The 26,652-nt window shown below is 52.9% G+C and overlaps 2 protein-coding genes across 35 annotated transcripts in view; one reads left to right on the top strand and one right to left on the bottom strand.

Annotated features, from left to right (window-relative positions):
• The window catches only part of LOC144576556 (uncharacterized), a 537,019-nt gene that overhangs the window by 201,663 nt on the left and 308,704 nt on the right, over positions 1-26,652 (top strand). The gene's annotated exons all lie outside the window — the stretch shown is intronic.
• LOC144576563 (uncharacterized) overlaps positions 1-26,652 on the bottom strand; it is a 181,483-nt gene that overhangs the window by 44,455 nt on the left and 110,376 nt on the right. The window lies entirely within an intron of this gene.

Below are 26,652 nucleotides of genomic sequence, written 5' to 3'. Positions count from 1 at the left end.
ATAGAGACAGGGTTTCTCCATGTTTGTCAGGCTGGTCTCGAACTTTGTACCTCGTGATCCAACTGACTCAGCCTCCCAAAACGCTGGGATTAGAGCGTGCCCAGCTAGCTTTCTTTTTTGCTCCCCCTCCTTTTTTGGGAGACCAAGTCTCACTCTGTAGCCCAGGCTTGAGTATGGTGGTACAGTCTCGACTCACTGCAGCCTTGACCTCCTGGACTCAGGTGATCCTTCCACCTCAGTAACTGGGACTGTAGGCCCATGCCACCATGTCTGGCTAATTTTTTTGATTTTTAATAGAAACAAGGTCTTGCTATGTTTCCCAGTCTGGTCTGGAATTCCTGGCCTCAAGCAGTTCTCCCACCGCCCCCTCCCAAAGTCCTGCTATTATAAGCATCAGCCACCAAGGTTGGGCTGTCCATGTCTTTTCTGTTTATTTGTAGAGTTAACATGTCTTTTACTAATTAGATGATCTCTATATTTAATCTTTTATTAAATTATAAAAATAGTAAATACTTTTAAATGAAGAAGTGGAAATTTTCCTTTACTCTTTAGACCCATAATCTTGTCTCAGGAAATAATTGGCCATATTGTTCAAATACATATGGGCTGATTGAATATCGCTTCTCATTTTCATGTTTTGTGGACATCTGTGTCAATTTCTATTGATGTATCTGAATCCTTTTCATGGTTGCATAATGTTTTAGTATATGGATATATCACAAATAGCCATTTAGGCTCCTTCTGATATTTGCTTTGAGCTCTTTATGTCATGAAAAATTAACCTCCTCAGCAGGTGTGGCAGCTCACACCTGTCACCCCAGCACTTTGGAAGGCTGAGGTGGGAGAACTGCTTGAGGGAAAAGGATTACCACCAGCCTCATCGACATAGCAGCACATTGTCTCTAATAAAAATTAAAGATAACGTGAGCTGGACATTGCAGTTTACACCTGTAATCCCAGCTACTGGGGAGTCTGAGACTGGAGGATCACTTGAGCCTAGGAGGTCGAGGCTGCAGTAAGCTATGATCACACAACTGCATTCCAGCTTTGGTAACAGTAAGAATGTGTTTCTTCAATAAAATAAAAATCAGGTTGGAAGATTGCTGAAGTCCTGGAGGTTGAGGCTGCAATGAGCTGTGATTGTACCACTGCGGTCCAGCCTAGGGGATAGAGCAAGATTCTTTCTCAAAAAAGTAAAATAGAATAAAAATAAACCCTTTAGCATATTTCCCAGTAACACTTTCCCTCTTACGTTTTTCCTAGAAGCTCTTGAATTTTGTTTGCTTTTCACATATCTTTTAAAACTTTTATGGGATTTCCTGATTCTTTCTTTTATTTTTAAAGAATATCTGTTTGTCACTTCCGGCTGGATCTACCATGAAAGACATCAGAGTTCAGGAGGAGACTTGGCATCATGTTATTCAGGTACAAAAAGACTCGGACAATAACTCAACAATGACCAAACAATAGTGCATGCGTCAAGTGCAATGGGAAGCTTTTCTGGAGAGTGGGAGAAGCTTCCAGATAAGGTGACAGTGAAGCTGGCTTTTGAAAGATGAGGAAGAGTTGTGTGAGAGTAGGGAGCGAAGGGGGATGTGGAGGGATGGGGAATGGTCAGGGAAACCAGCAGTTCAAAGACCTGGACAATTAAGATGGCACATTTGGTTCAGGGAATAGGGAATTAAGTGTGGCAGGAATGCTTTGGAGAGACAGCAATTGGCTTGTATGGAATTTTGCCTGAGAGACCTCACTACAGTTTCTAATCTGGTGATGTTATCATCCATCTCTGTTTCTGTCAGATAGTTTGGAATAGGTGTGATGATCACAGTAACATCAAGCATAATATTTTGTGAATTCTCACAAAATTCCAGGCAGGTACCAGTTATCCCCATTTTCTGAATGAGGTGATAAAGACTTAGGGATAATGAGTGATTTGCCCAAGCTCACATGGATATTGAGCTGAGTCAGATGTAGGGACTGGTTTGACTTTAATGCTTGCTCTGTTCATGAGCACCATGTATTGCTTCTCCTATGCAGTTAGGCAGGTAGGTGAAAGAAAAGCCCATGTTTCTCTTGTCACACACTTTGAATGACTGTGTGTGTGGAGCTTATACACCAAATTCTCCAGTGTTCTGGATATTAACTGGGTATCCCACAATGTTGTTCTGACACTACCTGGAGCTGGCGCAGACCCTGCAGGTTAGGCGTTTAGTCCCGTGAGACTACCCTCACTTTAGATGCCAATGGCAAATATTAGGTTTTCGCCTGTACTTTTGACCAACCTATTACAAATCAGGGGTTCTCATGACCCCCTTCTTTGATTTAATCATGTGCTGGAACAGCTTATAGAACTCAGAAAAATAGTTTATTATTTTTTTTTCTGAGAGACAGGGTCTCATTTTTTTGCCCAGGCTTGTGTGCAGTGTTGCAGTCATAGCTCACTGCAGCCTCAACTGCCTGGGCCCAAGTGGTCCTCCTCCCTTCCTAGTAGCTGAGACGACATGCCTGCACCACCACATCTGGCTAATTTCTTTTATTTTTTTTTTTAGCGATGGGATCTTGTTTCGTTGCCCAGGCTGGCCACAAATTTCTGGGCCCAAGTGATCTTCCCACCTTAGTCACTTAAAGTGCTGGGATTACAGATGTGAGCCACCACATCTGGTGAGTTCATTTTCTATTCCTGGTTCACTGTAAAGGATATGTCTCAGAAACAGCCAGTGAAAGAGATGTGCATGCTGGATGCAGTGGCTCATGCCTGTGATCCCAGCGCTTCGGGAGGTTGAGTTGGGAGGATCGCTTAAACGCAGGAGTTTGAGTTCAGCCTGGGAAACGTGGTGAAACCCTCTCTCTATAAAATACAAAAATTAGCTGGGCATGTTGATATGTACCTGCAATCCCAGCTACTGAGGAGGCTGAGGCAGGAGAATCACTTGAACCCAGTAGCAGTGGTCGCAGTGAGCTGAGATCACGCTACCGCACTCCAGCCTGGGCTGCTGAGCAAGATTTTTTCTCAAAAAATAAATGAATATAAATAAATAACTAGGTGTGGTGGTGTGCACCTGTTGTTCCAGCTACTAGGGAAGCTGAGGTGAGGATGCATTGAGCTGGGGACTGGGGAAACTTAGGTTGTGGTGAGCTGAAATTGTGCCACTGGACTCTAGCCTGGTCAAAAGAGCCAGACCCTGTCTTTAAAAAAAAGAAAGAGGAGAACGAAAGGAAGGAAAAGGAGAAAGAAATGAAAGATGGATGCCCAGGGGAAGGTAAGTGGGAGGTGCACAGAGCTTCCATGCCCTCTGTTCAACATGCCGCCCTCCCAGCACCACCTGTATTCAACCAGAAGCTCTGCAAACCCTGTTGTTCAGGGTGTTTACAGAGGCTCGATTATGCAAGCATGATGGATAAAATCTTTGGCCATTGATAATTAAGTCAATCTTCAGCCACTCTCACCTCCTGGAGTTCAGCAGGTGAGGCTAAAAGTTCTAAGCCTCTAATCATGTGGTTGCTTTCTCTGGCAATCAGCCTTCCTCCTGAAGAAATCCAGGAGTGTGCACCCACCCAGTCATCTCAACCACATCCCCAAATGCATTCTTAGCATGCTGGAGATCCCAAAGTTCTTAGAGTCTCTTGTGTTAGAAAGCTGGGACCAAGAGCAAATATTAAAACTAAAGATGCTCCTATCACCTCTACCACTGAGGTCTTTATTAGCATTCAATAATAAAGGGACAGGAACCAGGGACAGAGAAGAAATTATTTATTTTCTTTTTATTTGAGACAGAATCTCCCTGTGTCATCCAGGCAGGAGCACAGTAATATGATCATAGCTCATGATAGCTTTGACCTCCTGAGCTCAAGTGATCTTCCCACCTCAGACTTCAGAGTAGCTGGGACTACACATGCATGTCACCCATGCCCAGCTCATTTTTGTAAAGATTAGATTTAGTCATGTTGCCCAGGCTGATCTGAAACTCCTGGACTAAAGCCATTATTTCACATCAGCCTCTCAAGTAGCTGGGACTGCAGGCGCACACCACCATGTCGGGCTGATAATGATTTTTATGCTTTCATAGAGGTGGGATCTCACTCTGTTTTCCAGGCTAGTTTCAAACTCCAGGCCTTAAATGTTCCTCCTGCCTTGACTTCCCAAAGTGTTGGGGTAATGGGTGGGATCCACCATGCCCAGCAGTCACAAAGATCCTTATAAAAGAAAGAGGTTAGAAGAGTGAGAATTGGAGCAGGAGATGTGTTGGTGGAAGCAGAGTTAGAGAGGCAGATTTGCAGATGTTTCACTTCTTGCTTTGAAGATGGAGTTAAGGGCCACGATCCAAGGAATGGGGGTGGCTTCTAGAAGCTGGAAAAGCCAAGGGAACACTTTAGAGCCTCCAGAGGGAATGCAGCCCTGCTGACACCTTAACTTTAGCCTTAATAGACCTAATTTGGGCTTCTGATTCCCAGAAGTGTAAGTTGGTAGATTTGTGGTATTTTAAGGGACTATTGTAGGGTAGTTTGTGGCAGCAGCAAGAGGAAATAAACATGACGCCAAGCATCGTGGCTGATGTTGGTAATCCCAGCACTTTAGGAATCCCGGCAGGAGGATCACTTGAGGCCAGGAGTCCAAGGTCAGCCTGGGCAACATAGTGAGACCCTGTCTCTACAAAACATTAAAAGGACCGGGTGTGGTGGCTCACTCCTGTAATCCTAACACTTTGGGAGGCCAAGGATCACCTGAGGTCAGGAGTTTGAGACCAGCCTGGCCAACATGACAAACCCCCATCTCTACTAAAAATACAAAAATTAGCCAGGCATAGTGGCACACACCTGTGATCCCAGCTACTTGGGAGGCTGAGGCTGAGGAATCACTTGAACCTGGGAGGCGGAGGTTGCAGTGAGCTGGGATTGCACCATTGCACTCCAGCTTGGGCAAGAAGAGTGAAACTCCATTTCAAAATAAAACAAATTAGCCAGGCACGATGGCATGCACCTGTCGTTCCAGCTACTAGGGAGTCTTGAGGTGGGAGGATCAGTTGAGCCTAGGAATTCGAGGTTGCAGCGAGCTGTGATTGCACCACTCCGCTCCAGCCTTGGTGATAGAGTGAGATCTTGTTTTTAAAAAAAAAAAAAAAAAACGGGAATGGGGACAGATTGCAATGTTAAATAGAAAGGTCAGGGGTGGCCTCCGAACTGAAAATTGAGCAGACTTGGAGGGGAAGGAGCTGGCCGAGGTCCTGAAGGAGGAGCATTGTGGGCAGAAACAACAGAATAAAGCATCTGAGTCTCTGGAAGGAGGCCAGTGGAGCAGGAGACGGGGAGAGGATTAGCGGAGGAGGCCATGGAGTTGCTGTGTGGGGATCAGTATAGATGGTGTAAGCCCTGGGAGGTTATTGCTGGGGCTTTGGCTTTTACTATGAGATGGGAACTGTGGGAGGGTTCTGAGCAGAGAGGTGACATGATCTGTCTCCTGATATGAAAGCATTCTCTGGCTGCTGAGTTGAGAAAGACTGTGGGAAGATTTGGATGGAAGCATGGGGGTCAAACTGTGGTAACATCCAGGTGGAAGATGATAGTGGTCCTGACCAGGGTCATGGTGTTGGTGAGAGATGGTCAGAGGAGAGTAGGGGGAGAGTCCAGGGAGTTGCTGGGTGGGGATCTTCAGTACATGGTGAAGACAGTGAACAGGATTTCCTGACAGACTGGATGTGGGGTGTGAGAGAAGGCAGGGGTCGAGGTTGAGTTTGATTGTTATTGAATTATTAAGTAATTTTTAAAAACTCTACTGCCTTTCCCAGTGTTACCAAATATGGGATGCTAGATTAAAGAAATCTCTTCAGGCTCAATGCAGTGGCTCATGCCTGTAGTCCCAGATGTTTGGGAAGCAGAGATGGGAGTATCTTTTCAGGACAGAAGTTCAAGACCAGCCTGGGCAACATAGCAAGACCTCCTCGCTACAAAAATATTTTTCAAAATTTAATAAAATAAATGTAGCTAGGCATGGTGATGTGTACTTGTAGTCTCAGCTACTCAGGAGGCTGAGAAATTAGCCAGGTATGGTGGCACTCAACTGTAGTACCAGCACTGGGGAGCAGAGGCAGGAAGATGGCTTGAGCCCAGGACACTGAGGCTGCAGTGATCTATAAGTGCACAACGGCACTCCAGCCTGGGTGGCAAAGCGGGACCTTGTCTCACAATACAAATAAAGTGATGAAATCTCAAATCAGAGCCTTTTGGCTCTGCAGCCCTTGCAACCCTGGAGCCATGCAGTGGGGTTTTTATCACTGGGAATGAGGAGACCCCTGCCCAGTGTTGTTGCCTGACTAATCAGTGTTTTAAAAAATATGTTAATCGGTCCGGGTGCAGTGACTTAGGCCTGCATTCCCAACACTTTGGGAGAAGGAGGTGGGTGGATCACGTGAAGTCAGGAGTTCAAGACCAGCTTTGCCAACATGGCAAAACCGTATGTCTACTAAAAAACAAAGATTACTTTGGGAGGCCGAGGCGGATGGATCACAGGGTCAAAAGATCGTGACCATCCTGGTCAACAAGGTGAAACCCTGTCTCTACTAAAAATACAAAAAATTAGCTGGGTATGGTGGCACGTGCCTGTAATCCCAGTTGCTCAGGAGGCTGAGGCAGAACTGCCTGAACCCAGGAGGCGAGGTTGCGGTGAGCCGAGAAGGCGCCATTGCACTCCAGCCTGGGTAACAAGAGCAAAACTCTGTCAAAAAAAAAAAGAAAAGACAAAAAAACAAAGATTAGCCAGGCATGGTGGCAGGTGCCTGTAATCCAAGCTACTTCAGAGGCTGAGACAGGAGAATCCTTTGAACCGGGAGGTGGGGCAGAGATTGCACTGAACCGAGATTACATGTTTCATTCCAGCCTTCGGGAAAGAGCGAGACTCTGTCTCAAAGAAACAAAAGGATTACTTATATTACTACTTAATAATTTTATTATTGTTTAAGATGGAGTTTTGCTCTTGTTACCTAGGCTAGAGTGCAATGGCATGATCTTCACTCACTGCAAACTCTGCCTCCCGGGTGTAAGCAGTTCTCCTGCCTCTGTCTCTCAAGTAGCTGGGATTACAGGTGCCTGCCACCACACCTGGCTAATTTTGTATTTTTTAGTAGAGACAGGGTTTCAGCATGTTGGAGGGCTAGTCTCAAACTCTTGACCTCAGGTGATCCACCCACCTCGGCCTCCCAAAGTGCTGGGGTTATAGGCATGAGCCATGTCGCCCAACGAGTTTTATTATTAATAGGTAATGAATAAAATATTTTAGAATGTTTGTTTTGTATTAGTTATAATAACATGTAATGTTTTTATTATTAATACGTAATAAATAATATTTTTAAAAGTTTGTTTTATTTTTAACTTTAATGTAATTATTTATGTAAAGAAAAAGTCTTAGAAATCTTACATAAAGTTAAAAAATGTAATGGGATGCTAGACCCCAAAAGATTTAGCAGCATTACTCTGAGAACTTCCAGTTTAGAAATATACAGAGTAAGCCACATACAACTTGCTATGTGATCTATTTTGTTTTCTTTTTTGTTTTAGGATATGGGGTCTCACTCTGTCACCTAGGCTGGAGTACAGTGGTGCAATCACAGGTCACTGCAGGCTTGCACTCCTGAGCTAAGGATCCTCCTGCCTCTGCCTCCTTAGTAGCTATACATGATGACACCTGGTTAATTTTTAAATGTTTTCATACACATTGGATCTCACTTTGTTGGTCAGGCTGGTGTCAAACTCCTGGCCTCTAGTGACTTTTCCATCCCTGCCTCCCATCCTAGAGGCATGATCCACCACAACGAGCACTTGTTCAATTTTCTAAGGAAATAAAATTTTCTAAAGTAAGCCTGTGGCAGGAAGATAAAAGTAAAAAACAGAAGAATACATTCTAATGATTTATTCCCACATATTCTTTTGAAAGCAAGAACTTTTAGTAGACACATATTTTACAAAGGCAAAGAAACAATGTTTTACAAGTACTTCAACACACACTGTCATGTTCTTACTTCTCTGACATCAGTTCTTTTTTGTATTTTTAGTAGAGATGGAGTTTCACCATGTTGACCAGGATGGTCTCGATCTTCTGCCCTCGTGATCCAACTGCCTCAAGTCAAGCTCTTCAGGCCCACTTTGAGCCTTCCGATGACCTGGACAGGCCCAGCTCTTTCCTCCCAGTGGCCTCTGCAGGCCTAGCTTTTGCCTCACAGGTATTCCTTGAACAGGTTTCTGCTTGCCTCCTGGTAGCCTTGAGAAGCCCAGGTGTTGCCTCACTCTAACCTCATTAGGACCAGGTCACAGTGGCCTCTCCAGACCCAGCATCTGTCCCCTGACAGGCTGTCCAGGCCAAAATGTCTTCTAGTCACCCTCTTCAGGCGCAGCTTCTGTCTCACACTGGACTCTTTAGGTACAGCTCATGCCTTTCGGCAGCCTCTTGAGGCCCAGTTCCTGTATCTCTGTGGCCTCTCCGGACTGAGAGATTTCTCAAATCTGCCATTCCAGGTCCAACTCCTGCTTCCAGTCGGCCCCAATAGGCTTAAACTCTGCCTCACAGCAGACACCCCAGGCCAAGCGTGTGCCTCACCACAGTGCCCCCAGGCCAAGCTTCTGCCTTTCGGCAGCATCTGCAGGCCCAGCTACTGCCTCCTAATGGCCTGTCTAGGTGAAGCTCATGCATCACAATGGCCATTCTGATCAAGCTTTTACTTTTTGGCAGCGTCTCCACGCGCAGAACTTCCTGAAGTGGGCCCTCCCATGCCCAGCATTGGCCTGCTGGCATCCTCTCTGGGCCCAGAACGTCTTCAGGTAGGCCCAGCTTTTGGGGCCCAGCTCCTCCTCTCAGCTGTGTCTACGGGCTCAACTTTTGAATTTGCCTCACAGCAACCTCTGGGGACTCGGTTCCTCCCCAGCTTCTGGTGTCCTTTATAGGCCCGAAAGCTCAGGCTCTCCAGGCCCTCCCAGCTCATGTCTCACACTGGCCTCTCCAGGCTCGGCTCCTGCCCTCCCAGGGCATCTCCAGGCCTCAGACGTTCCCGAGTCGGCTTCTGCTGGCCCGGCTCCTGCTGCCTCATCATGCTGGCCTCGGGAGGCCCAAGCATTGGTTCCTGAAGTTTATCTCTGCAGGCCCAGCTTCTGCCTTCCCGGCAGCCCCCCAACATGGGCTCCTCCAGGGCAAGCTCCTGCCTCCCAACGGCCACCTGGGACACAGCTCCTGCCTTCTGTCAGCCTCTTCGGGAGGCCCAGCCTCTGCCTCCCTACTGCCGGCCCCCACACACCCGGATCGTCATCCTGGCTGCGTCTATCTGCCAATGTTTTGCCCCCTGGCGGCCTCTTTTGGCTCGGCGCCTGGCCAGCTCCCGACGGCCTCTCGTCTGTCGGCCCGAAGCTTCCTCGGGGATTTCGGGGTGTCCCTTCTGCATCCCGGTGGCCTAGACAGGCCCAGCTACATCCTGACATCGGCCTCTCCATGCCCACTTCTGGCCTCCCTACAGCACCCCCAGCACCATCCACTGTGTGCCGGCCGCTTCCCCAGGCCTAGATCCTGCCTACCTCCCGACTTCGTCCACAAACCCAACGCCTCCCTCACACTGGCCAGTTGAGGCCCAGCTTGGCCTCTAGCACATGTCTCTGGACCCAGATCTCACCTGGTGCTCGCCTTGAGTCTGAGCCCAGGTCCTCCCTCGCACCGACCTTTCTCGGCCCAGCTCGCCTCTCATAAACTCTCCGGCCAGCTCCTGCCTCCCAGCGGCCTGTCCAGGCCCGAAGCTTCCTCTCCGGGCCCAGCCTCTCCAGGCCTGGCTCCTGCCTACGCTAGGCCCCTCTGGGCCCAGCCTCCACCTAACAGTGGACCCTCCAGACCCAGCTTATGGCCTCATCGTGGTCTGCGCTCAGCCCAGCTCCTGCCTCTGTGGCAGCCTGTCTCCACAGGCCCAGCTCCTGGCCTCCAGGTGGCCCCCTCGGGCCAAACCGGTGCCCCCAGGCGGCCCTGTGCCTAGCGGTGGCCTTCTGGCATCCTCTCCTTGTCCAGAACGTCAGCCTCTTTGGTCCCAGCCCCTCCTTCTGGCAGCTTCTTAGGGCCAACCTTTTGTTCTCGCCTCGCAGCAACCTCTGTTGCTCGGCTCCTCCCTAGCTCCTGGAGGCCTTTGTAGGACCAAAAGCTCAGGCCCTCGACTCAGGCTTTCCAGGACTACCCAGCTCATGCCTCATGCTGGCCTCTCCAGGCTCAGGTTTTGCCCACCCAGGGTTCCTATAGGCCCCAGATGTCCCAGAGTCGGCTTCTTCAGGCCCGGTTTTGGACTCCTCCTAATGGCTTCTGCAGGCCTAAGCATTGGGTTCTTAATTTGGCCTCTGCAGGCCCAGCTCCAGTTCTGCTGGTGTCTCCTCCCCATGGGTGCAAACGTCATCATGTGGATTCTTCTAGGGCCAGCTCATGCTTCCCAAAGGCGCCCTGGGCTTAGCTCCTGCCTCCCGTCAGCCTCTCCTGAAGGCCTAGCATCTGCCTCGGTACTGGCGGCCTCTCAAGGCCTGGATCCTCCTCCTGGCCACGTCTCCGGGCCCAAGTTTTGCTCCCGGCAGCCTCTTTTTTTTTTTTTTTTTTTAAAGAGATGGAGTTTTGCTCTTGTTTCCCAGGTGTGGGTACAATGACGTGATCTCCGTTCACCTCAACCTCCGCCTTTTGGGTTTAGGCAATTCTCCTGCCTCAGCCTCCTGAGTAGCTGGAGTTACAGGCACACGCCACCATACCCAGCTAATTTCTTTTTCTTTTTGAGACAGAGTTTCGCTCTTGTTACCCAGGCTGGAGTAGAATGGTGCAATCTAGGCTCACGGCAACCTCTGCCTCCTGGGTTCAGGCAATTCTCCTGCGTCAGCCTCCTGAGTCGCTGGGATTACAGGCACCCGCCACCGTAACCAGCTATTTTTTTTTTTTTTTTTTTTTTTTGAGACAGAGTTTTGCTATTGTCCAGGCTGGAGTGCAATGGCGGGATCTCGGCTCACCGCAACCTCCGCCTCCTGGGTTCAGGCAATTCTCCTGCCTCAGCCTGCTGAGTAACTGGGATTACAGGCACGCACCACCGTGGCCAACTAATTGTTTCTTTTCTTTTTGAGATGGAGTTTTGCTCTTGCTGCCCAGGCTGGAGTGCAGTGGCACGATCTCGGCTCACTGCAACCTCTCCCTTCTCGGTTCAGGCAATTCTCCTGCCTCAGCCTGCTGAGTAGCTGGGATGACAGGCACGCACCACCATGCCCAGCTAATTTTTTGTATTTATAGTAGAGATGGGGTTTCACCATGTTGACCAGGATGGTCTCAATTTCCTGACCTCATGATCCACCCGCCTCGGCCTCCCAACGTGTTGGGATTACAGGCGTGAGCTACTGTGCCTGGTCCCCAGCAGCGTCTTTTGGCTCGGCTCCTGGCCAGCGCCCGGAGGCCTTTTGTCTGTCGGCCCAAAGCTTCCTCAGTGTCCCTTCTGTTGAGGCCACTGGGAGGCAGAAGGGACGACCGGAAGGCCCTACCTGAGGAAGCTTTGGGCCAACAGACGAAAGGCCTCTGGGAGCTGGCCAGGAGTCGAGCCAAAAGAGGCTGCCAGGGGCAAAACTTGGGCCGGTAGATGTGGCCAGGAGGAGGTGCTAGGCCTGGTGTGGCTGCCAGTAGGGAGGCAGAGGCTGGGGCTCCTGGAGAGGCCGCCTGATGGGAATCAGGACCTGGGTTCCAGGGGCCACTGGGATGCCGGAGCTAGCCCCGGAGGGGACCATGTGATGATGTATTGTGCCCACGTTGGGGGGTGCCGCCGGAAGGGCAGGAGCTGGACCTGCAGACGCAGGCTTCATGACCCAATGATTGGGCCTCCCAAGGCCAGTGGGAGGACAAAGCAGGACTGGGCCTCAGGGCCGAGCTTTGGAGTCCCCCCAGCCTCCCCAGCCCCAGCTGCTGCCTGCTGGCTGCTTCCGCAGGCCAAGATCCTGCCTGCCTGCCTGCCTGCCTGCATCCCGGCTGCATCCACAGGCCCAGCGCCTCCCTCACACTGGCCAGTTGAGGCTCAAGTCATGCCTTTGCCGGACGTCTCGAGCCAGCTCTCACTTGGTGCTGGCCTTGAGTCTGGACACAGGCCCTCCCTCGCACCGGCCTCTCTTGGCCCAGCTCACCTCTCATAAACTCTCCGCCAGCTCCTGCCTCCCAGTGGCTTGTCCAGGCCTGAAGCTTCCTCTCTGGGCCCCGCCTATCCAGGCCTGGCTTTTGCCTGTGCTAGGCCCCTCCAGGCCCAGCCTCCACCTCTCAGTGGACCCTCCAGACCCAGCTTGTGGCTTCATTGTGGCCTCCGCTCAGCCCAGCTCCTGCCTCTGTGGCAGCCTGTCTTCACAGGCCCAGCTTGTAGCCTCCCGGTAGCTCCCTTGGGCCAAACTGGTGCCCCCAGGCCGCCCTTCCATGCCCAGCATTGGCCTCCTGGCATCGTCTCCTTGTCCAGAGTGTCTTCAGGTCAGCCTCTTGGGGCCCCGGCCCTCCTTCCGGCGGCTTCTAAGGGCCAATCTTCCATTCTCGCCTCGCAGCAACCTCTGTGGACGCGGCTCCTCCCCAGCTCCCGGAGGCCTTTGTAGGCCTGAAAGCTCAGGCCCTCGACTCAGGCTCTCCAAGACTACCCAGGTCATGCCTCACGCTGGCCTCCAGGCTCAGCTTCTGCCCAGCCAGGGTTCCCATAGGCCCCAGATGTCCCAGAGTCGGCTTCTCCAGGCCCGGGTCCAGACTCCTCCTGTTGGATTCTGCAGGCTCAAGCATTGGGTTCTCAATTCGGCCTCTCCAGGCCCAGCTCCAGTTCTCCTGGCATCTCCTCCCCATGGGTGCAAAACATTGTCACATGGGCCCTTCTAGGGCCAGCTCATGCTTCCCAAAGGCCCCCTGGGCTTAGCTCCTGCCTCCCATCAGCCTCTCCTGGAGCCCCATCCTCTGCCTCTGTACTGGCGGCCTCTCCAGGCCTGGATCCTCCTCTTGGCCTTGTCTACGGGCCCAAGTTTTGCCCCTGGCAGCCTCTTTTTTTTTTTTTTTTTTTTTTTGAGATGGAGTTTTTCTCTTGTTACCCAGGCGCGAGTGCAGTGACCTGATCTCGGCTCACCTCAACTTTTGCCTCTTGGGTTTAGGCAGTTCTCCTGCCTCAGCCTCCTGAGTAGCTGGGATTACAGGCATGCACCACCATGCCCAGCTAATTTTTTTTTTTTTTTTGAGACCTATTTTTGCTCTCGTTACCCAGGCTGGAGTAGAATGGTGTGATCTCGGCTCACCAGAACCTCCGCCTTTTGGGTTCAGGCAATTCTCCTTCCTCAGCCTCCTGAGTAGCTGGGATTACAGGCACGTGCCACCGTGCCCAGCTAATTTTTTTTTTTTTATTTTTTTGAGATGGAGTTTTGCTCTTGTTGCCCAGGCTGGAGTGCAATGGCACGATCTCGGTTCACTGCAATGTCTGCCTCCTGGGTTCAGGCAATTCTCCTGCCTCAGCCTCCTCAGTAGCTGGGATTACAGGCATGCACCACCATGCCCAGCTAATTTTTTGTATTTTTTTTTTTTTGAGACCTATTGTCGCTCTTGTTACCCAGGCTGGAGTAAAATGGCGTGATCTCGGCTCACCACAACCTCCGCCTTTTGGGTTCAGGCAATTCTCCTTCCTCAGCCTCCTGAATAGCTGGGATTACAGGCACGCACCACCATGCCCAGCTAATTTTTTTTTTTTTTTGAGGTGGAGTTTTGCTCTTATTGCCCAGGCTGGAGTGCAATGGCACAATCTCGGTTTACCACAATGTCTGCCTCCTGGGTTCAGGCAATTCTCCTGCCTCAGCCTCCTGAGCAGCTGGGATTACAGGCACACACTACCATGCCCAGTTAATTTTTTGTACTTTTAGTTGAGACAGGGTTTCACCACGTTGACCAGGATGGTCTCGATCTCCTGACCTCGTGATCCACCCGTCTCGGCCTCCCAAAGTGCTGGGATTGCAGGCGTGAGCCACTGCGCCTGGTCCGCAGCAGCGTCTTTTGGCTCGGCTCCTGGCCATCTCCTGGAGGCCTTTCATCTGTCGGCCCAAAGCTTCCTCAGGTGGCACCTTTCGGGCGTCCCTTCTGCCTCCCAGTGGCCTCAACAGAAGAGACACCTAGAAGGCCCCACCTGAGGAAGTTTCGGGTTGACAGATGAAAGGCCGAGCCAAAAGAGGCTGCCTGGCTCAAAACTTGGGCCGGTTGATGTGGCCAGGAGAAGGTTCAGGCCTGGTGAGGCTGCCAGTAGGGAGGCACAGGCTGGGCCTCCTGGAGTGACTGCCTGATGGGAACAGGACCTGGGCCCCGTGGGGCCACTGGGATGCAGGACCTAGCCTCGGAGGGGACCACGTGATGATGTATTGTACCCACGTTGGGGGGTGCCGCCGGGAGGGCAGGAGCTGGACCTGCAGACGCGGACTTCATGACCCAATGCTTGGGCCTCCCGAGGCCAGCGGGAGGACAAAGCAGGACTGGGCCTCAGGGCCGAGCTCTGGAGTCCCCGCAGCCTCCCCAGCCCCAGCTGCTGCCTGCTGGCTGCTTCCGCAGGCCAAGGTCTTGCCTACCTGCATCCACAGGCCCCGTGCCTCCCTCACACTGGCCCGTTGGGGCCCAGCTTGTGCCTGTGGCAAACCTCTCCGGACCCAACTCTCACCTCACACTTGCCTCGAGTCTAGGCCCAGGTCCTCCCTCACAGTGCCCTTCTTCAGCCCAGCTTGCCTATCACGGTCTCTCCTGGGCCAGCTTCTGCCTCACGGTGGCCTGTTCAGGCCCAAAGCTTCTTATCCGAGCCAGGCCTATTCAGGAGGCCCAAAGCTTCTGCCTGCACCAGGACATTCTGGGCCCAGTCTCCATTTTTCAGTGGACCCTCCAGGCCCAGCTTGTGGCATCACAGTGGCCTCTGCTCAGGCTCAGCTCCTGCCTCTGCGGCAACCTGTATCCACAGGCTCGGTGGCACTCCCGGGCCCAGCGTTTGCCTGGTGGCATCCTCTCTGGGCTTAGAACGTCTTCAGGTAGGCCTCTCGGGGCCCAGCACCTCCTCTCGGCAGCATCTATGGGCCCAACTTCCGAATTTGCCTCACAGCAACCTCTGTGGACTCAGCTCTTGCCCAGCTCCCGATGGCGTTTGTAGGCCCAAAAGCTCAGACTTGACTCAGGCTCTCCAGGCCCACCTGGCTCATGCCTCACAAGTGGCCTCTCCAGGCTTGGCTCCTGCCCTCCGAGGGCATCTCCAGGCCCTAGACGTTCCAGAGTCAGCTTCTGCAGGCCCGGCTCCTGCTGCCTCCTCCTGCTGGCCTTGGGAGGCCCAAGCATCGAATCCTGAAGTCAGCCTCTCCAGGCCCAGTTCCTGCCCTCATGGCATCTCCTTTCCATGGGTGGAAAACATCCTCACATGGGTGCCTCCAGGGCCAGCTGCTGCCTCCCAACGGCCCCCTGGGGCCCAGCTTCTACCTCCCCTCAGCCTCTGGGAGGTCCAGCCTATGCCTCCCTTGTGGCGGCCTCCCCAGGCCCAGATTCTCCACCTGGCCTCATCTACTGGACCACGTCGTGCCTCCTGGCAGCTGGTTTTTGCTCGGCTCCTGATCAGCTTCCAGCGACCTTCTGTAGGCCTGAAGCTTTCTCAAGTGGGGCTTTCTGGGCCTCCGTTCTGCCTCGCGGTGGCCTTGACAGGCCCTGCTACCACCTGACATTGGCCCCTTTTGGCCCAGCTCTGGACTCTCTGCAGCCTCCCCAGCACCAGCTGCTGCCTGCTGATGGCTTCCCCAGATGAAGATCCTGCCTGCCTGCATTCTGGCTGCGTCCACAGGCCCAGCGCTTCCCTCACAGTGGCTCATTGGAGCCCAGCACTTTCCTCACAGTGGCTCATTGGAGCCCAGCACTTTCCTCACAGTGGCTCATTGGAGCCCAGCACTTTCCTCACAGTGGCTCATTGGAGCCCAGCATTTTCCTCACAGTGGCTCATTGGAGCCCAGCACTTCCCTCACAGTGGCTCGTTGGAGCCCAGTGCTTTTCTTACAGTGGCTCATTGGAGCCCAGTGCTGTTTTTACAGTGGCTCATTGGAGCCCAGCGCTTCCCTCACAGTGGCTCATTGGAGCCCAGTGCTTTCCTTACAGTGGCTCATTGGAGCCCAGCGCTTCCCTCACAGTGGCTCATTGGGGCCCAGCTCATGCCTGTGGCAAACCTCTCCGGACCCAGCTCTCGTCTCACTCTTGCCTTGAGTCTAGGCCCAGGCGCTCCCTCGCAGGGGTCTTCCTCAGCCCAGCTTGCCTATCAGACTCTCCCGGGCCAGCTCCTGCCTCCCGGTGTCCTGTCCAGGCCCAAAGCTTCCTTTCCGTGCCCGGCCTCCCCAGGCCCAGCTTCTGCCTGCGCCAGGCCCATACCGGGCCCAGCCTCTGCCTTTCATTGGACCCTCCAGGCCCAGCTTGTGGCATCACCGTGGCCTCTGCTTAGGCCCAGCTCCTGCCTGTGGCAGCCTGTATCCACAGGCCCCACCCCCAGCCTTCCTGTGGCCCCATGGGGCCAAGCTGTTGCCTCCCGACGGCCCTCCCGGGCCCAGCATTTGCCTGCTGGTATCCTCTCTGGGCCCAGAACATCTTCAGGTAGGTGTTTCGGGGCCCAGCTCCTCTCTGCCATGTCTATGGGCTCAACTTTTGAATTTTCCTTGCAGCAACCTCTGGGGACTCAGTTCCTCCCCAGCCCCTGGCAGCCTTTATAGGCCCGAAAGCTCAGGCCCTCTGTCTGATCACAGCTCAAATGGGGGAAAAGGAACTAATGTTCTCAGGCTCTGGTCACCTAATTCCTGCCCTCCTTTGCAGGGTGGGTCCCAGGGATACCACCGACACTGGCTGTTTGTTCACTTGCTAGCACCACCTGGCAGGTTCCTCCCTGGGGCAGACTGATTCAGGTGCTTCCCTTTTCTGGTTTCCTGGCTTCAAGCCGGCACTCTGCAGCTTCACAGTGAAGCTCAGCCGACAGTACAGAGAGCTCAGGGACCAAGAGGCTGGACAGTGCCAATGGTGGTTGAGGGTCCTGGCCTGAGTACAAGGACCATTTCATGATTGTTGTTGCCATCACAAAGAGCAGTGTCCGTCCCATAGCACAGCCTCAGCTCCTCTTTTTTTTTTGCTGTGTCCCAGGGCTTAGAAGGGCTGCCATCCTCAGGGCCGACAGCTCTACCGCTTTACCTGCTTGTGTGTAGAACAGCTTTACAGAGGTTAGGACACAGCTCAGGGTCACACTGCAAACGATTAAGCCACGGTCCACCCTAGACCTGGTGCCTCCAGAGCCTCAGTTCTCTTCATGCTGAAGTCCCTACTGGACTTCCTGGCAATTTCTAGCTCCTCTGCAAGGAGTGAGCTCTGGGTCCCAGCCTTTGCCCTTGGTCCCATCACAGCCCGCAGCCATCTCCCCATGGCAGCCCTTCATCAGACACAAGCTACAACCCTCCACAGAGGACGGTCTTGCCAGCCCCCAGGAGAGATGCTGACCCTGGTTGACTGTGACCATGATTGGTGTCCAGAGGCACTGGCAGCAGAAACGTCAAGCTGCCATCAAGAGTAATGGGCTTGTTTCCCTGTGGGCACTGGCGAGCCAGCTGGCCTTGGTGCCCATGCTGGCCAGTGGAAATTGTCCCCTCCAATAGTAAGAAGTGGAGACCCAGCCTCTGAACTCACAGGGGCCCCTGCCTGACTGGCCGCCTCCCTCTCTGCAGCTGTGGCATGAAGCTGAACGTGGACTACCTGGTGGAGATGCTTTGGGAGTACTTGGTCCTGACCTGCATCTACACCAGGAAGAGAGGATGTGAGTTACACTGCATGTAGCTGAGAAACAGGCTGAGCTTCATCCTCCCTAAAAGGCTGCCAGGCCTGTGGGAGGTGCCCAGAGATCCCGGCACCAGCTGTGGCCTGGCTTATTTAGACACATCTCAGCTCTTTTCCCTTCTCAGCACTGGGCACTGCTGGTTTTGAAGGTGCCCTGGTGGGGCAAGGCTACCTCATGGTCCTCACTGGCTGCAGCAGTTAGTGCCATCCTGACCTTTCCTCACAGTGACAGACCCCACCGCAGGAGCATTAGTGACCTGAATCCACAAGAGCCCTCCCCATGTCTGACCCCCACCCATCCTCCTGATTGCTGCACACACACATATGCCCTGGGGTCCCAGCTGCTGAATTCGGAGCACTTTGCATCAACCCTGACCTTGGCAGCAAGGAGCGAGCTAGTTTCCCTCACGAGACTCCAACACCCCTTTGGGTCCTGCCCGTTGAGTCTAGATCCTTGTCTCTGTCAGTGCTGTCACAGCAGATGGATGGCAGGCAGTGTGATCCTGGACTTTGATTTATTTTGAGTCACTGTGTTCAAGTAAGTGTTGTAGAAGATGGCACAGGGATATATGCGGAGGGCGTGCTGGATATTGGGGACGTTAGGCCAAGGCAAGGAGACTGAAAGGGCCTCTGCAGCCATCTCTTCCCTCGGGCAGAATCATGAGGTGGCAGTGTGGGTTTTCGTGTGTGGTTGACGCTCTCCCCATCTCGCCCTGCAGAGAGGCCGGACTTCACAGATGCCATCATCCTCCGGAAAGGGGCCTCAGTGGAGCACGTGGTGAGTTGACAAGACCTGCCCTAACAAGGGGCGGGAGCTCTGTATGCCCCTTGGAGCGCTGTTCTGCCTGAGGTGCCCTGGGCCAGGGGTGGGCTCTGCTGGTCTCAATCTCAGATGATGACACTCAGGCTCTGGAGTTGGACAGTCTGAGGCTGCGTCTGCAGTACCGCTTCCTAGCCATGTGCTGTGCCTCCAACCTCTCCTTTGAGGTGGGATGTGCTGCCTGCCCCCCTGGGTCGTCAGGAAGACACGTTGGATGAAGTCCAGCATGTAGGGCACTCAGCACACTGCCTGTAGTGCATAGATGCCAGTAACCCTGCTCCCATGCCGTTCAGGCATCATCCAAGGAGTGGGGAGTGGCGCTGGCTCAACACAGAAGTCAGGACAGGTTTCAAGGAGGCCACCTGAGCTGGCTTGTAGAACTAGCAGGTCTGGCAGTGAGGAGTTGGGGTGGGGAGCATCCCAGATAGGGGAGCAGGCATGCACAGGCCCCAGAGGAGGTGCTATTGGCTCAGGGAGCACGAGGCTGCCTTTCTCTGTCCAGAATTCTGTCACCTGAACATGACCCTGCAGGCACCGGTGGTGGCCAAGTGTTGGGTCACATGGCTGTGCTTCTGGGCTGTTGCTTTTTCAGGTGTTGTTTTCCTCAAGCTGATTTCTTCTTGGGATCTGTATCATGGAAGCAAGAGACACTGTTCCTCTAGCCCCTTATGATAGTGGTGGCTGGGCTTGCAATCTGGTCTCATGCATTCATTCCTTCTGAAAGCCCAGCCCCAGGTCTCTGGGTGCCACCCTGGAGGTGTTGAACAAATGAGGCCACGCAAAGTCCCATCTCTCTAAGACCTAGGCTTGAGATCACAGCAGGAGGAGCCAAGAAGACTCACGATTACCCTCCTGAATCCCTTCAGACACTCCCAAGTGGCAAGCTGAGTAAAATGTAAGACCCATTTGCAGGCCCGAATCAGCGACCTTCCCATCTCTGTCAGGGAAGTGGACCTGCAGGCCTGGCGCCGCCTCTGCCCCCGCCTCTGCCCCCGGGACACTGGGCTGAGGCGTTTTGTCTCCCACTGGGGCCTAGAAGTCTTGTGGGCATGTAGGGGGAGGAGCCGCATCGCACAATTGCAGAGTCCCTTCCCTGCCGCCCTCCACTGTCCCACCATCAGTGTGGCAACCAGAGGTCCACACTCAGGGCAAATGCTGGCTGCCCCTCCAGGGTCTCTTTCCAATTTCACATGACCTCTGGGACCCCTGTGACCTTCATCCCTACCAAGAAGCACTGGAGGCATTCACCCTCAGAACACACACCCCGGGGATATCTTTCGTGGCCTTGCCCTTGGCCAGTGCAGGCTGAGGTGACCCCTCTGCCCCCATTCCTCACCCAGGGAACCATCACCAAGTACAATCCACAGCAGGTGGGTCTGACCCACACCACGGAGCATGAGGAGGTCATCCAGATCGTGAAGAAGTAATGGCGCCTGCGAGGCCTTTCGCCTACCTGTCTCATCTCCCTGGGGGCATCGGTCCTACTGGGATACACAAACACCTTGGGTCCTCCACTCAAGGCTCTCCAGGATTGGAAGCAGAGCTTAGTGGATTCAAAGGACCAGCTGACACCTTCCACAGCCTAAGGGGTGTCCTAAAGTGCCTCCGTCTTTTTGACCCTCCCAGGGCAGCCCCTGCGCAACAAAAAACCCCCAGACCATGGGTCTACACACCTGGGCCAGGGACTTTTGAGTTTAGAATCTGTTTTCTAAGTCCCCAATTCTTCTGGCTCTCCTTTCTGAAATAAAGGATTGGAAACCATTCCTGTCCAGACTGAGAACACTTTGTAACCTTGCTGAACAGTAGCCAGGTTGAGTCAGGTGGGCACAGCTCAAGCATTGAAGGTAGCAGTGGGCCTGGGAGTTTAAGAGGGTGGAGCCTGGATCCCCAGGGCAGCCCCAGGCCATGGGTGGCAAGGAGAATGCAGGGTCCCTCATCCAGGCACGGGCAGGCTCTGCCCAGGGAGCTGGTCATGGGTGTCACGCCCAGACTGGCCCCTCCAGAGGGGCCTGGCTGCCAAGGTGGGCAGTATCCCAGGAGGCCTTTGTGACCATCTGGGTGGCAGGAAGGCTCCCCCATGAGAACAAGGTGGCTGACCATTTCCTGTTGCCTCAGAAGCCAGGAGCAGAGGGGCTGGCAGGGGCTCATTGAGTACCTACAATGTGCCAGGGACAGTGCTGGCCCCTCACGGTATTCTACTGTCCCTTGGAAGGTGGTGCAGGTTGAACAGTTTTTGAATGCAGAGCCCAGATGTAAGACCTGTGAGCAGCAGCGAAGGCTTCCTGGAGGAGGTGTGCCTTTTTGGAGGGATGCAGCAGGTTCTGTGAGGCTGTCAGGAGAGGTAGAGAGCTCCAGGGGTCCTCAGGCCCAGCTGGAGTATGGAGCAGGCCCAGGCCCAGGTTCTGGGCTGTTTGCAGCTCCGCTGTCAGCTGCTCAGTCCTTTCCAGAGACAAAACAGGAATAATAGACATCATTAAATATACATGTGGCTGGGGCCCCAGGCGGTTGACCTGGTGGGCCGGGCCTCCCTTCCCCATAACACCGAGCTGCTCTGCTGGGCTGATTGTGCTCCTGGGCCAGCCAGAGGACCCCCATGAGGCAGCATGCAGGCTAGGAGCAGGCCACGGGACCCAGATAAGGGGTCCCTAGCCTAGAGTCCTTGGGGTTGGCCACTAGCTACCCTCCCATCTCAGACTGCAGGAGCAGCAGCAGAGCTGGGGCCTTGCCCCAACTCACCTCGAGGCCCTTCGCTGCCTCACTTTGTTCATCTGTGAGGGGTGTGATGCCCATGCAGCCCCCTCCTAGTGATGGTGGGATACCAAGACAGGCAAGGGCTCCTTGGCCCCTCTCCCAACAGCCCTGATGCCTGGCCATGAGGCCCTAAGTGAGGGTTTCTACCTGGGTGGTGGCCATTCCCACTTCCACTTTACAGGCAAGGGCTCTGGCCCTGGGTGAGGTGGGGAAGGCCTTGAGTTCACACAGTGTCAGGCTGAGTGTGGGCCTTGGGTTAGATCCAGGCCTGTTCTGTCCCCCTGGCTGGCTGACAAAAGGGGACAAACGAGGCCAGAGGCTGGGGGGTCCTCAGGCAGTGAGGGCTCGGGTGAGTGGCTCCTGCCACTGGGCATGTTCCTGGGCTAGGTCTGTTGTGCGTGGGGGTCAGGCAGGCACTACAGCTCTGTTGTGTCCTGGGCTTTCTGGATCTGTGGGCAGGATGGTTGTATGGTCTACATTTGCATGTGAGACTGAGTGAGAGATCATGCAACTGTGTATGCCCAGGTCAGTGTGAAGTGTAGTTCGTGGTGCCCTTAGGGCTGGGAAGCTCCCTAAGACCCCCTCAAAGGTCCCAGACCCCTCCCCCAACTGGGGCGGGCTCCAGGCTTGGGCCTCACCCTGTCAGCCACCTTGTTCTCATCACTCATGCTCCCTGGCAATCACAGGCAGGGGTCTGCACCCTCACCCAGGCCATGCCCAGGCAGCAGAGCTGCACTCAGCTCCCAGCTGGCATCCCTGCAGCCTCCCAGGGGTCATCTGCCTGCAGCTTTAGAAGACTCAGGTACAAAGGAGACAAAGAAATGCATATTATTCTGTCCCATGCTTGTGCATTCTCTCATTCTCCATCTTTCTTCCTCTCCAGCTTAGATTCCAGTTTTTTGTTCCAGAACCCTCCTTTGGCAAGCAAGAAAGCCAAGTCGAGAGCCTCTGCTTCCCACTCTGTCCTTCTCCTAGACAGCTCACCCCACCTCCAGCCTCCGTCTCACCAGACCTGGGTCCGAGCAGCCTTTTTGACTCTCCACTGCACTGTCCCATAGCCATCCAAACGCTCCGTGTCCCAGACCAAACATGGCCTTCCCACCCCACCCAGCCTCACCTCAGAGACACTCTGTGCACCCTCCAGCTGCACCAACCCAACCCCAAGTTCACCTGGCTCCCCCCTCATCCCAGCCCCATCTAGCCCCTCACCAGGGCCAGCATGTTTTACCTCATCCTGAATGTGCCCACTGGACTCCATCACAGCATGGTCCCAGCCACACCACTGTCCCCGCTCCACTCTTTTCACATGGTGGCCTGAGCTGCCTTTTCTCCTGCTTCCTAAGAAGCCATGTGAGCCAGTGGTTGAGACCGTGGACACTCTGGAGCCAGACTGCCCAGGCTCAACTCCACCTACAAGCTCTGTGGGCCCATGTCCTCCTCTGCAAAGTGGGAAGAATAATCACACCCACTTCAGGAGGTTGTAGTGAGTTGAGTTCTGTGTGGCCTGGCAGTTCTGAACACAGGCCTTGCCGTCACAGGTCCCATTGCTTCCTCACTGTGGGCTCTCCGCTGAGGGATCTAACCTGAGATCAAGCCCTTCATCTATAAAATGTGAAGAACAGTTGCTGTCCTACTTATGTGAGAATCTAGTGTGATACTTCAGAAAAGCATTTAGCACCAAGCCTGGCACACAGTAAACATCTGGAAATGTGGAACAGTGACCAAAGTCCCATCCCTTTTATGTTTGATTGGGCTAGTCCCTGCCTGCCACCCTGGACACCTCTCATTTCACATGCCCTCAATCACTCTGCTGTAGCCATAGACTGTCCCTGAAGCCCCTCTTACTACCTGGCATTTGCACATGCTGTTCCACTTGCCAGCAATACTGTTCCCTCTTCCATGTGATCAGCTCCCTCTTATCCTTATCTTGGTTCAGGGTTACCTTGTCAGGAGAATCTTCCTGGACCTCCAATGCAGTGTTCACCCATCTGGGGTCATGCCCTGACCTTCACAGCTCTTCTTATTGGTGTGACTCTTTGTTTAAAGCCTGCATCCAGGATAGGCATGGTGGTTCATACCTGTAATCCCAACACTGGTAGGCTGAGGCAGGAGTAGTGCTTGGGGGCAAGGCGTTCAAGACCAGCCTGGGCAACTTAATGGGACCCTGTCTCTAGAAAAACTGAAAGCAATAGCCAGGTGTGGTGGCACACACCTGTGGTCTCAGCTGCTTGGGCAGCTGAGGTGGGAGGATTGCGTGAGCCTGAGAGCTCAAGGCTGCAGTGAGCTGTGATTATGTTACTGCACTCCAGCCTAAGCGACGGAACAAGACCCTGTCTCAAAAAACAAAAACAGAAAACAAAGTCTGTGTCCCCTACAACGCAGGGAACTTCATGAGAGCAGAGATCAGGTTGGCTTTCACTCCACTCTGCCAACCCTGAGTGCCCTGCATAGTGCTTGGCACATAACACATGCACAACTAATGCACAGCTAATATTTAAAGAATCAATAAATGAGAGACTAGTAGCCTGACACCCGCTCTGTGCCTGCACAGAGGTCAGAAACCCTGAGAGGGAGGCAGGACCTGGAACCTACCAGAGAAGGGGCAACCTCAGCTGACTTCTTGCCCGAGGCCCCAGAGACCAAGAGGGGTCAGGTGGGCAGGACTTGCTGCCAGCAGTCACCCAGACCACCTCACTCAGAGCAGACAGGCAGAGGCCTGTAGCAACGATGTTGGCAGTCATAACAGCTGCTTACCCAGGCCAGCCACTGTGCCCGGCTCTCCACCATTTCATGTAATGCCCAGGCCAGCCTTGGTAGGGGAGGTATCTACACTCACGGATGAGGAGACTAATGCTGAGGCTGCATGACTTGCTATGGGTCAGATCCAAGTGAGGAATGAGACCTGACCCAGAGCTCTGAGCCGCGGGCCTCCTCATCCCCTGGGCTAGAGCTGGGCTTGCCTCTCCGAGTGGCAGGTCTTCATCTGGACAATGGGGTTTTGCAGGTGAAAGATGCCTGCCTGCGGGCTTGAGGCATGACTTGGGCAAGTCCCTAGACAATGGTGGCCTCTCAGCCTTTCTTTTTTTTTTTTTTTTTTTTAGGAGAAAGAGAATAATATTTATTGGGCATGCCATACACCAAGTTAGATTTTTTTTTATTATTAATAGCACCAGTATCTCTGAACCTGATTTATTTTTTTGTCTTTTTATTGCATTTTAGGTTTTGGGGTTCATGTGCAGAACATGCAAGACATCTGCATAGGTACACACATGGCAGTGTGTTTTGCTGCCTTCCTCCCCTTCACCCACATTTGGCATTCCTCTCAGCCTGTCTTCTGGACAGACAAGGCTCCCTGCTTGGGGCAGACAGAAAGTATGGCTCTGGGAGGTGCTCCTGGTTCTGAAGAGCCAGCCCTGCCCCACTTGTCCCCAGCAAGTCTTCTGACCTCTCTCTGCCTCACTTTCAACAAATGTTACGTGGCTGTGGGGGTGGAGTTGGATCTGGGACATCTCAGGCCCTGACATTCTTCCTGAGAGCCTGTCTAAAGTGGTGTTTCCACTCACTGTCTCCAATTTCTTGTTTTCCATTTTCACATTTACAGTGTTGTGGTGGGTGGGGACAGTGTCTCGCTCTGTCTCTCAGGCTGGAGTACAGTGGCGCAAACTCGCCTCCCGGCACCCTCCACCTCCCGGGTTTAAGTGATTCTCCTGCCTCAGCCACCACACTGTGCACGCCTTTAGCTGGGATTACAGGTGTGCACCACCACACCCAGCTGAGTTTTGTATTTTTTGGAGAGATGGAGTTTCGCCATGTCGGCCAGGCTGGTCTTGAGTTCCTAGCTTCAAGTGATCCACCTGCCTCGGCCTCACAAATTGCTTGGACTACAGGTGAGAACCTCCATGCCCAGCCACCATTTATACTCTTAAATGTGACATTTTTGTTTGTTTTTTGACTCAGAAATGCACTCATATGGATCAAAAATCAAACTAATGTAGAAAGATTTATAGGGAGATAACCATTCTCATTAATTTCTTGTGTAGCTTTTGTTGTATTTTTTTTTGAGACAGAGTCACTCTGTCACTCGAGCTGGAGTGCAGTGGCATAATCTCAGCTCACTACAACCTCCGCCTCCTGGGTTCAAGCAATTCTTATGGCTCAGCCTCCTGAGTAGCTGGAACTACAGACACACACCATCATGCCTAACTAAATTGTGTATTTTAGTAGAGATGGTGTTTCATCGTGTTGCCCAGGCTGGTTTCAAACTCCTGAGCTCTGGCAATTTGCCCACCTCAGCCTCCCAAAGTGCTAGGATTATGGGCTTGAGCCTCCACACCCAGTGCTGAATTTCTTTTATTTGTTTTGACACAGGGTTTTGCTCTGTGTCAGAGTCTGGAGTGCAGTGGCGTGATCACGGCTCACTGCAGCCTCAAATCCTGGCTCAAGTGATTCTTCCACTTCAGCCTCTTGAGTATCTGGGCCTACAGGCACTTGCCAACACTCCCCACTAATATTTTAGTTAGTTTGTTTTTTAGAGACACGGTCTCATATTGCCTAAGCTGGTGTCAAACTACTGGGCTCCTCCCATTTCAGCCTCCCAAAGTGCTGGAATTACAGGCATGAGCCACAGCGCCCGGCCTAATGATTCTAAAATTAATATGGAAATGCAGAGAACTTAGAATAGCCAAAACAATGCTGAAGAAGAACAAGACTGGAGAGCCAACCACCACGAAGTCATCTCCTTTGAATATCCCATTCCTCATTGAGGGTGGCTCTCAGCAGCAAATAACTCATCAATCACTTTCTCCATATTGTTGTATATTAATTTCTCTCAACGAGGCAGTAAGCAACTTAAAAGCATATTCTAGTCACAAACACCTCTTCAGTAGTAAGGCATAGTGCTTAAAATCCAAGACTCTCCAGGCAGATGGGCTTCATGGCCCCATTTCTGTATTTATTATCTAACTGACTCTGGCAACTTTCTTCTCTCTGGTTAGTTTCTCCATCTGCGACATGGGGCAGCAGTGATAACGGTGTCCACGTAGAGTGCCTATGGAGCTTAACTGAAATAAGAGTGCCTGGCACACAGTATCTACCTACTTAATTATTGTGTTTTGAATAAACTGACTCCCAGATCAGAAAGCAGGTAGTTACTGAGATTAGGTTGATTGGCACAGGTTAACCTTCACCTTTGACTATAAAAATTCATTCTGAAACACACTACAAGCTTTGGTTAAGTTTACTTAAT

This window comes from Callithrix jacchus, chromosome 15 (genome assembly GCF_049354715.1).
Source record: "Callithrix jacchus isolate 240 chromosome 15, calJac240_pri, whole genome shotgun sequence".
NCBI lineage: Eukaryota > Metazoa > Chordata > Mammalia > Primates > Cebidae > Callithrix > Callithrix jacchus.
Note: the sequence above shows the minus strand (reverse complement) of the source record. Positions and strands in the feature narration are given on the sequence as shown.